This window comes from Hibiscus syriacus, unplaced genomic scaffold, assembly GCF_006381635.1.
Source record: "Hibiscus syriacus cultivar Baekdansim isolate YM2019G1 unplaced genomic scaffold, ASM638163v2 tig00000287_pilon, whole genome shotgun sequence".
NCBI lineage: Eukaryota > Viridiplantae > Streptophyta > Magnoliopsida > Malvales > Malvaceae > Hibiscus > Hibiscus syriacus.
Window position 1 is genome coordinate 228,107 of NW_024061777.1, and position 12,218 is coordinate 240,324.

The window sequence follows — 12,218 nt, forward strand, 5'->3', positions numbered from 1 at the left end:
GAGTTAATGGTAAATACTAGCTGGGGTGGCTTAAATTGAATACGGATGGTGCACGATCGAACAGGTTAGGCACAACGTTTTGTGACGGGGTGTTCCGAGATGCTGACGGCGAATGAATTGTGGGTTATGTGAAGTACATAGACGGGTGCTCAGTTCTTGATGCAAAATTATGGGGAATTTTGGAAAGCCTTAAATTAGCTTGAGATTTGCAATTTCGTAAAGTAGTTGTTGAAACGGACTGTCAAGAGGCAATCGACATATTGAAGGAGGAAAGCTATGCATAGAGAGCTTCATCATTGCTGCCACACATCACGGATTTGGTTAGCAGGGATTGGACGATTAATTTTAATCATGTTCCTCGACGATGCAATATGCTAGCAGATAATTTAGCTAAAATGGCTAGATCGATGCAGCTTGGAGTTCGGTATTTCCAGAACCCACTGGGGGATGCTGCTATGGTGTATGCCTAGAAGGTTCTCGATTGCAGGCAACATGAAAATTAGCTTGAAGTAACTTACTGTTTCTTCTTATTTCATTAAAAAAAATTAAAACAAAAATATTTGATTCAAATTGAAATAATAATGTATTTATTCTTTATATATTTGAATATATTTATAATAAAAAAATCTCTTATATATATTTTTAATTAGATTCATATTTTATTGAATAAAAATTAATATATGTATACATATTATATATATTTGTATTAGTTCAAATATGTATTTTACTTCAAAAGGCGAATTGGGTCAGATTAAACAAAAATCCGACCAACTCTCTCCAATTTGTGTCCATCTCCAATGATAGATGTAGCATGTTATTTTTTGTTGGTTGATTTTTTTTAATGTAGTTAAATTTTTAGGTTAAATCTATAATGAAGTCATTCTTTGGGGGTACTAAAATGTAATAATAAAATATATGTTACCAAATTAAGAACAAAATGTATATTTTATGAATCGAATTATTCATTAAGCCAAACTAATGATTTATAACTCTATTAATTTTTGTATTGAGTATATTGACTATTTAAAGTTACAAAATGACTCTTTCACTATAAGACACTCCTTTGTTGAATCTTTTTATTATTAAATGTTATAAATTAATCATCCGACTATTTATATGTTCAAATTTTATCTTTTTCAGTTAAAAAAACTGGTGATCGTTTTAGCTGAATGTTAACATGTTCACTGAGATATGATAAAATCTTATCATATAACTGTTTTAGATGTATTTTATATATTGAATTTATGTTTGCATTATGTTGTTGAGTCAATACTTGAAAACATTATATTGTTGAACCAATACTTAAAAGCAACTGCATTGTCAATAAACATCGATTTTATCATATCCTAGTGAGTAGATTAATGTGTAATTGAGAAGATCATTTATATTTAAACAAAAACTAACGAATTTAGAACAAATAAATAGTTAATTAACCATTTTTTATGATTTTTAATAATTAAAAAACTCAAAAAAATAATATTATATAATAAAAAAATTATTTTATAATTTTTAATATTCAAATAATTTAATATAACAAACGTTTTATAAACGAACGACGATTTATGCACTTTACCCGAAAAACTATAGATTAATTTATAAATTATCTTGACAAAGGAGAAGAAAGAAACAAAATTTTGCCATTTCCACCTTTCCTTTTGAACAGCCAATCAAAATTTGAGTATTATAAGATCTTTGTGATCCAGTATAGTCACTGTATATCCTCAAAGCAATAAACAAGATCCCTCCAATTTGAGTGCTTGTTTATCTTTATCTTTTTTCACTGCCATGGAATCCGCTGCATCAGAAATAGTCACCGATTTCCCTCCGATACTCCGGGCCTACAAGGACGGTCGCATCGAGAGGTTTTAGGCACTCAAATCGTACTACCGGCCATCGACCCCAAAACCAACGTCGAATCCAAAGATATCGTGTGCTCCCAAGAAATCTCCAAGTCAGTGAGGACTTACATCCCCCCAAACGCCGCCGGAAAACTCCCTCTCCTCGTTTATTTCCACGGTGGAGCCTTTTGCATAGAGACCGCCTACTCCCCCACGTATGACAGTTTACTTAAACGCCTTGGTCGCCGAAGCTAATATCGTGGCAGTCTCCGTCGATTACCGACTAGCACGGGAGCACCCCCTCCCCGCCGCCTACGACGATTCGTGGGACGCCGTTAAATGGGTCGCGACGGTAACGGCCCTGAAGAATTGCTGAACCGCCACGACTATTTAAACAACGTTTTTTTCTCGGGTGATAGCGCCGTTGCTAATATTGACCACCACATGGCTGTTAAAATGACAAAAGAAAAGATCGCCGGTGTCCATCTCGAGGGCATCGTTTTAGCTCATCCGTATTTCTGGGGGAAAGAACCAATCGCCGACGAGACTAAGGATCCGGCCGTAAGGGACAAAATAGATACACTCTGGCGATTGTCCAATCCAAATACCAGTGGGTCCGATGATCAATGTATCAACCCCATTGATGACCCGAGCTTCGGGAGCTTGGGGTGCAACCGGGTGCTCGTTTGCGTAGCTGAAAAGGATATTTTGAAACATAGAGGCATGTATTACTGCGAGAAGTTGAAGCAAAGTGGATGGGGAGGTGAAGTGGAGCTGATGGAGGCTAAAGGAGAGGGTCATGTCTTCCATTTGCACAACCCCAGTTGCGAAAACGCTGCGGCTAAGCTCAAGAAAGTTGCAGATTTCATCAACAATAGTAAGGCTTAAAGCCTTAAAAGTAGTAGTGATTAGTATTTCTTTGAATTATGTCATAAGAACCAGTATCTCAATTCAAATAGCATATGCCATCTCTGACTATGGAATGGAGGTGAACACTCTGTTTTGAAAATCGGACCGGATCGGTCGGTTCAATCGGGAATAGTTGTTTAGTTCGGTTTAATCTAAATCGGTTGAACCGTTATTAGTGAACCGATTAGAACCGTTGAACCCTTCGAACCGGATCAGTTGAAAACCGGGATTTTTGTTTTTTTTAAAAAAGAAAAAATAAAACCAAACAACGTCGTTTGTTAAACGAGTCAAGTCGAACTCGAGTATTGCTGAGCTCGACTCGAACTTAAAAACTTTAAAAGTAAGCTCAACTCAACTAAAATCACAAGCTAAAAATTATCAATTTCAACTCAAACTCGAAATATAATGTTGAAACTTGAACTCAAAAAGGCTTGAACTAAAAAAAATTAGAAGTTCGATTGAAGCCTAAAATTTGAGCCTAATTGAAGTAAAAGAATAGTTCACTCAATGCTCACCAAAAGGCTCCATGATTTTGAATGTCAAATTACCTCTATTATTTATAGAAGTTAGTTTTGTGATGTGATTCTATGTTTCTTAGCAATGTGAGATTGTTTTGTTCTCATATTTTTACTCTTTAGACTTTTGGGATGCTCTTCTATGTTTCTTAGTCACGTGGGATTATTTTTTAAAAAAATTAAACCAAACAATATCATTTTGTTATGATTTTTTAACCCCAAATTTATTTTTTAATTATAGTTATATAATTATATTTATTATTTAATATGTTTTACCTTAAAATATTATGTTGTAGTTAATTTGAATCATTTTGTTTCACTTGATTTTATGGTTTTTAACTTATATATGTTATGACTTGCTTTGAATATGACTTGTGATATAAAAAATTATTTTTTATTAAATATTTTTGGTATTTTTATTTAATTTTTTAAATAATTATGACGTCGTCCGGTTCTTTCGATCGATCAGACCGATTCGACCGATTAAACCAATGAACTGATAGCATGACCGGTTCGCTAACCGGTCCGATTCTGAAAACCATGGGTGAACAGATTAGTATTGGTGTTACTTTTTTTTTTCTCAATGAAATACGCTGCTACTTGCATATCTAGATTAAAGGAAAGATGTACAATTAGGTTGGTTTTTGGTTGAGTTAGGTAAATTATTTTTTTATCGTTTCAAATTTGGATTATTTAATATTAATGTTATCAAAATCGGATCGGTCGGTTCGACCGGTTGAATCGGGAACCGATTGTCTGTCCAGTTCGATCAGTCTTTAAAACCAGTTTATAATGAATTGCTAAAGAATCGGTAGAACCAGTTGGGAACCGGCAAAACCGGTGTGAACTGGCTGGGAACCGGCAAAATCGGTGTGAACCGCCGATTCTTTTTTTTTTAAATTAAATCAAACGACATCGTTTGTTATGATTTTTTTTAGTCCCAAATTTATTTTCTGATTTTAGTTATATAATTATATTTATTATTTAATATGTTTTACACTTTTACTTTTAATTGTTAAGTATTGTTTAGGAATTTAAATTTAACTTTGTATTTATTTATTATATTGTTAGGTGATGAAGATCTTGATGTTATGAACTTTTAAGTTCAAAGTGATGCTATGGAGTTTAAAGTGGTGATGGCGGTGGTAATTCAATACTTCAACTAATGAAGAAGCTTTTTCCAATATTTTGGAATTTGAGGGAATCGATTTTAATGAATATTATGATGATTGATATTTGTATCAATTATGTACTTTTTATTTAGTTGTTGATGAATTTCATTAGGTATTGACCTTAAATATTATGTTGTAGTTGTTTAAATCATTTTGTTTCACTTGATTTTATGGTATTTAACTTATAAATGTTATGACTTGTGATATTTTTATACATTTTAATATTGTAAACTTAAAAAGAGTGATATATATATTAATATTGCTTTGAATATTATGTAAAATTTAAAAAAAATATTATTTTATATAAATCGGTTCAACCCGATTGAACCACGGTTGAATCAATGAACCAGTACCTTCATCGGTTTAAGGTCCGGTCAAATTTTAAAAACATTGTTTAATATTGTCAATCTTAATTTTACATCTTTAAAACTATAATTTAACCTCGAAAATACATTCAATATCAACCCTTTGTTTGAAAGATGAAAAGATACGTTAGCCTACAAAGGTAGCCTTTTTTCAACACTTACTCAAGGCCTTCTAAACTTTTGGTGGTTCTGAAATTGATAGATTTATTGATATGATTATTTAAAAAAACGAACTTGGATAATATACATATATATATATATATATATATAAGTTGGACATACAAGTAAGTATGGTTATTAAAAATGAGTTCTGTGTTAGCTGGTGGATGCAGTTAGGTCATAAATGTGCATGTGGACGACTTGAAAGGACCGAATTGAAAACTTTACCTGATTTTTAGCGGAGCACTCACAGTTGAATGCTGTAACTTGATATTTAGATGTATTGGGACCATTACTGTAAAAGCAGATTGCCCAACCCAAAAAGAGTTCATTTCATACATACAAACATGCATAGATACACAAATATACATTTATTGCGATTCTTCTGTTTAACTAAAACCTACCCATTTGTCAACTGTGAACCATCTCTCTGATCCTGTCGTGGCGAGTTGCAGGTGCATATGTTGGGGGCGTTTCAGTGCATGCATCAATGTTCTTATCTACCTTTGTAACTGCTATACCAAGTACAAACACTTGACTCTAAAGTATTTTATAACTCCGGTATTCGATTTATTAATTGACTAAACTGAATCGGGTATTGCAAAGGTGATGACGATCCTCCCAACCCAATTTTGCTCCATTCGCAAATGTCGGATTGAAACCCTTGACCTTGCTTAAGAATTTTAGTGTCTAATCCCACTATACCAACAAGTTGTTGGTACTTGATTTTAAAGTATTAGTATCATATCAATTAGGTCATTCCAAACTTGATATAGGATAGGGACGGAATATTCTATGCTAGAGGATACCCTATAAAATTTTAGAGAGCAAAAACATATTACCAATAGAAAATATATTAAAAATTATCTATATTACATGAGAATTTAAAATTTTAAAGGGACGACTGTCCCTACTAACCTCTTTGGGTTCATCTATAATATGAGGCATACTTAAATTATATAAGTCAAATTATGGTCACATTCTAAATTGGTCTATGAACTTTAAAATATACTATATCAATCCAAAAATTGTTAGTATTATTCCATTTTTATCCATTCGTTAACATGTTATTAACTCTATTGGTCAAAAAACTTAATCTATTTTTGAAGGTATTAAGAACTAAACACGCGACATTTTAAAAAATCCCAAAACATTTAAAATCAGATCAATCTTTATAAGGTCATATGCTCAATTTCCAAGGTCTTCAAAAATTAGTAGAATTAATGACATTTTAACGTAAAAATCAAAATATAATGATATTTATAATTTTATGATTGATATAGATTTTTTTAGAATTTAGAGATTAATAATAGAATGATGGTCATTATTTAGAGACTAATATAAAATATTATAAATTTATATATCAATTTAAAATAAGGCTTATAACTGGAGGATCTCCTATACAATTAATTCTTACATATAGATTTACTGTCATCTTTAGTCTAAAAAATTACAAATCCTCACACAAAAATAATCGCCTACAACTCTTCTCAACCTCTTAATTATACAGGTTAAATCGTATATTTATTTATAAGACATTACTTAATCATCAAATAATCTTACTAACTAAAATGTTTCATATCTAATAAATTAAATAAATTTAAGGGTATCATATACAAAATGGTATCCCGACTAAAAAGGTGAAGTTTTTGAGTTCCTCAAGTATTAAAAATTATAAAATGATCCCGACTGTAAGATATTATTTTGTTGAGTCACTCAACTATTAAAAATTATAAAATAATCACCCAACTATTTATATGTCCCAACTTGTCATTTTCTGTTAAAAAATTGACTACAACATGAGCTGATCGTTAACCTATTGACTGTGATATGATAATCGGATGACTATTTTGTAACTTTTAATAGTCGAGGTACTCAATAATGTAACACTCTATAGTTAGAGGACTCTTTTATAACTTTTAATAGTTGAAAAACTTAATAAAAAATATCTTATAATTAAAGGATCATTTATCTACTTCACCCTAAATTTAATCATCAAATTACCTCTAGTCAAAACATTTACAATAAAATTTCAAATATTATAAGCTATAGTTTATGTCAATCTCTAATAATATCTACATTGACACAATTTTCTTTGGGATTTTCGTCTTCAATATTTAACCGTTTCTATCTACACCCAAATATGAGTTTTGGTTATCTAATTTCCGGTAAAAAAAAAGGTAGAAAAATAACATTTTAAGTAGCACCTAATATTAATATTTTTAGTAAAAAATTAATGTTTTAAGTAACGCTTTAACGGAAATGTTAAAAATCAATAACATTTTCGCTAGCGCATTTCTTTAGCGGTATATTAGGCTGCCGTATGAGAGACATCCCATCGATTTGCAACTAAAACTTTTGGCTATCAATTGAGACTTTCATCTCCAACAAACCATCTTCAAAATACCAATTCTTTTAATACATTAAATTCCAGCAACATCAAAGTGATTCAGATCTTCACACACTTGATATCATCTACAACGTCAATATCTTATAGATAAAAAAATGCATTGAAACGACATCGGATTAAACGACTTTTATTAAATATTTCGTTAATTACATTAAATACTCGGTGTAAATATCAAATTTGTTTTGAATTTAATTGCATTCCAAACTGATTTAACTTAAATAGATCTATTCAATATGAGTTTTATTAATTCAAGATTAATAATTATATTTAAATCTAAAATATTATTCATCTAAATTTGTTTAAATGTATAATTATCGAGTTTCTGAGTGATTCTACTGAGCAAAAAATGGCTGTCCCTTTTTCCCATATATATGGGGTAAGGGGAGGTAAGATAGTAGGCTACCCCCAACACCAGGTTGAGAGCAGCTTCCGTAAGAGACATTCGAATTATGAAATGCCCTCAATGATGACATTAGAGAACAATAAAAAAATATAATAAAATCATAATATTTTAGGTTGAGTGGAACCTAAAATGTTATAATCTTTTTAATATTTTTTTGTTGAAATTAAAATACTACGAAAAAAATAATATTTTAGATTATTAACAAAAAATATTACGAAGAAGATAATATTTTTAAAAATATTAGAAAAATATCACATTTTATATTGCATCAAACTTAAAATATTAAAACTTTCATCACATTTTATTACCCATAAAATTATTTTTTACATTAAATTAGATTAATTAGATTGTTGTGGAGATTTTCCCTAAAAATCACCTTTTCCTTTTATATTTCTTTGCCAGACACTCATTCAGATATATTTTTTGATCTAACACCCTTTGCAGAAAGGCACGGCTCATGCACCGCGCCTTACCCTGCGTGGCGTCACGTCAGCATAAGACGCGATGCGTAGGGTAAGGTGCGATGCATGGGTCGCACCTTCTTGCTACCTGACACGCGTCAGGATGGCGCGGTGCATGGGTTGCACCTTCAGTTTTAATTTGGCCCCAACCGACTATAAATATCCCCCTTCTCAACCATTTTCACCACACCAAATCCTTTCAAATTCTCTTAAATCCTCTTAAATTCTCTCACATCTCGTTAAGTTTTATTTATAAGGTATATTTTATTCTATTTAATATTTTGTTAGTATTTTATTTAATTATTTAAATCTTTTAGTATTTTATTTAATTAATTTTTTTTGCTTTTATAAAATGGAAGGTGATTTGCTTCGTTTGGAAGGAAATCATATATCGAGACATTTTATTGATAAGGTAATATTTTTAAATTTTAATTTAATTTAAATTATTAGTAATAATTTATTTATTTAATTTTTATTATTAATTTATAAATTAATTTTTGTAATTATTAATATTTTTAGGAGAGCTACCGTATATTAGATCCTTTTATTTGCAACCTTAAGTTAGCGATACCAACCTGTGTCTGGCCGTATTTAGTCGAGGCTGGATTCAGTTACGTAGCTAGATATGAAGGTCATTGTAGGATAGAACCAAACATGATTTCTACATTAGTGGAGCCGTGGAGACCGGAGACACATACATTACATCTTCCGTGCGAAGAGTGCACGATTACGCTAGAGGATATTTCCATGCACTTGGGGCTTCCGGTGGATGGAGATGTGCTTTTAGGGATGACGCACGGTAACTGGAATTCTTCGTGCCAGGAATATCTAGGAGGTGTCCCACGAAATTTTAACGGTGTTATGATTCTATTAAATTGGTTGAATGCAAATTTCCAGAATTTGAGTGAGGACGCCTCATAGGATAAAGTTAAAAAGTATGCACGAGCATGCATACTATAGCTAATAGGAGGGTTGTTGATGTCGGACAAATCGCGCAACCAAATTCGATGTATGTGGTTGCGGTATCTTGGCGATTTTCATTTGGTTGGATAACTGAGTTGAGGCTCAGCAATTTTGGCATTCCTATATAGGGAGATGTGTCGAGCTACTGACTATAAGAAAAATGCTATCGGTGGATGTCTCATTCTGCTACAGTCTTGGGCATGGTATCGCTTTCCCTTTTTATGCCTTATTGTGAAGAACTCGTTCGTATTCCCGCTACTATTGAGGTAATTACAAAACTGATTTCATATATTAATCATTTTATCTAGTGTATAATAAAAATTATTTCCTTGAATAGGTGATCTATTGACAGGAAAAATCATCGGGATCTACCTGATGAATTAAAAATAATCAAGCTACTAATTGATCAGAATGATGGTACAGAGGTGTATATTTTAATGTTTAAAAATCTATTTTGTATTATAGTTATATAATTAGATTATTATTTTGATAAGAATTATATATATTTGTTTTAGTTTGAATGAACTCCTTATTGTAATGATGATATGAGGATTTGCATCCTACCTGAGTTAAGGGGCCCATTAGATGTTTGGATGATGGTGGTCCCTCTGATCTGTTATGCGATTGTCGAGTGACACCCCACTGATCGCGTGCTCCGGCAATTTGGTTTTGTAGAACCAATTCCGGAAGCACCTCAAAATATCAACCAATTGCATAACACAGATCGACACAGTAAGACATATATAGATTGGCTGGTGAAACATTATGAGTGGGTCATGATATGGGAGGATCGACATCGGCTCATTCCCCATAGAGAACCCATTTTTTGTTGACCATTTGACGGTTGCAGATGGTTATTATGAGTGGTTCAATAGTAACGGAAAACCCTTTCTGTTTTCTAAGGATACACGAGGACAGAGCATTCATCGACGTCGAAAGAGACATGCACCGTCACAACCTCATCGTCCCCCGACTCGTGGACAGAGAGCAGGTGCTTTTGGTTCGTCGTCAGTTGCACCACCGGAACCTTCACAGCAATCACCGTCTGTAACGACGTACACCCCACAACCATATCAGATGCCGCCACCGCCTTTCCCTTACCAGATGCCACCACTGCCACCGTCACAGAGTTACCTAGAGGAAATTATGGTTATATGTTTGTAGATCCAACTTGGGATTCATATAATGGTTATTTGGTGAGTGCAGCCTCACCACCGATGGTTGTCGTACAGACACTTCATGTATAGTTTTCTCACTCATTGATGTCTGTGTTTTCTGAGTTTTTCCAGTTTTCTATGAGCGGTGGGATAGTCAGTCACACACCTCCATGGTCCTTATTCTATTGAGGTGCTACATCGTCATCAGTTCCTCATCAACAAAATGTATATGCTCTTGACGACGACGACGATGATGACAGTGAGGAGTTAGAACTAGTTATATGAAGAAACCTTCCTCGAGACAGACAGCCACCGTCCTGCGGATCATATTCGTACCGCTGACGTCGATAGTTTTTTATATTTTATTATATTTGTATTTACTTGTTTGTTGGACTTTCTTTATTGTAATTTTTTTATTTACCATTTAATACTTAATTTATTTAGTTAATTTTGTTTATTACTTAATTCAAGCGAATGGTGATGCTCATTTAGTGCTTTTTAATTGTTTTTATAATAATAATAGTAAATTTATGTATCAAAAACATTTGTCTTTTAAAAGTTTGATGTATTTAAAATTATATTCAAATACCAAATTGCTATTAGTTTGATAAAATTTAATAATTGTGTTCGATAACTTTCTTAAGTTTGTCACTTATTATCTCTTTTATTTTAATCACATATAACACCAACGTCGAATCTCATTTTCTTGTATTGTTTTTTTAATTAATCAGTGGTTATCAAAATGACATTAACTTTAAGTAATTATGAATTAAATTACAAAAACTATTCTTTGATAAACAACAACTACATCAATTCCTCAACAATGGTTACTTGATGACAAAAAAAGTGGACATATTTTTCTAATGTGTCCTAGGTTTCTATAATGCCCACATCTTCTGTCTAGTCTAGATGTTTCTCGAATATCCATATCACAATGAATTCGAGTGGATTTTGGCCGACCACAGTCCCTTAATAAAGTTAGATCTGGTACAACCGAAACCTAATTTTGAACCTCATTAGGGTCTTTGTCATTACCTATGGGGGGAACTCAAATTCGTATACCTTAAACACTTCTTATAGTAGGTATACGTGATCTACAAAACGATTATAGTCTTGACGGGTATGCGAGCTAGCTGCTATCACATGAGAGCATTGATACTTCAGAGCTTGAAAAAATCCACAGTCGCACCATCTGTCCCGTAGATTTACTCTTAACGAGTTAGCTTCAATCCCTTGAAGAGGTTGCGACATCTCTGTGACACGAAACAATTCATGCGTTCTAGAGAAGTTTGTTACAGACATTCCATTTGATGCAACAATTTTTTTGTAGATCTGTAACTAATCTAGGGTGAAAGACATGATCGTCTTGCATCCATGTTTAAGTTTGTCCCCCGAGCTTCGCAAAAAGTGCCCCCAAACGAAAATATATCATTTTTACCAAAACATCTACAGGTAAGTGACGTGCCTCCTTTAAGGTTGAATTGATTGTCTTAGCCAAGTTGGTCATCATGTGTCCATATCGATATTCACCATCATATGCATTTGTCCACATTTCTTTATTGATGAGGCTGATGTAATTGTATCATTCCTCGTTCTTCGCCCGCAAATCTTGAAGCATGAATTCAAATGATTGAGGTAGTAGTTCGTAACCTGAGCATAAAATCTAGAACTTACTAACTATGTTTCTTTAAAAAATGAAAATGATCAAAAGAAAAAAAACTATAAATGTTTCACTTACCCATGCGCACAAGTAATTGGCGCTCATTATTTTTCTTGAACCTTCCATGGTAGTTCGCGACAATGTGTCGGATACAGTACCTATGTTGGACAAAGGGTGGTTGCTAGATTGGACCCAAAGACTCCATT

The 12,218-nt window shown here is 32.7% G+C and overlaps 1 pseudogene; it reads left to right on the plus strand.

Moving 5' to 3' along the window:
• Positions 1 to 1,749: 1,749 nt before the first annotated feature.
• LOC120158457 lies at positions 1,750 to 2,775 on the plus strand (annotated as a pseudogene).
• The last annotated feature ends 9,443 nt before the right edge of the window (positions 2,776 to 12,218 follow it).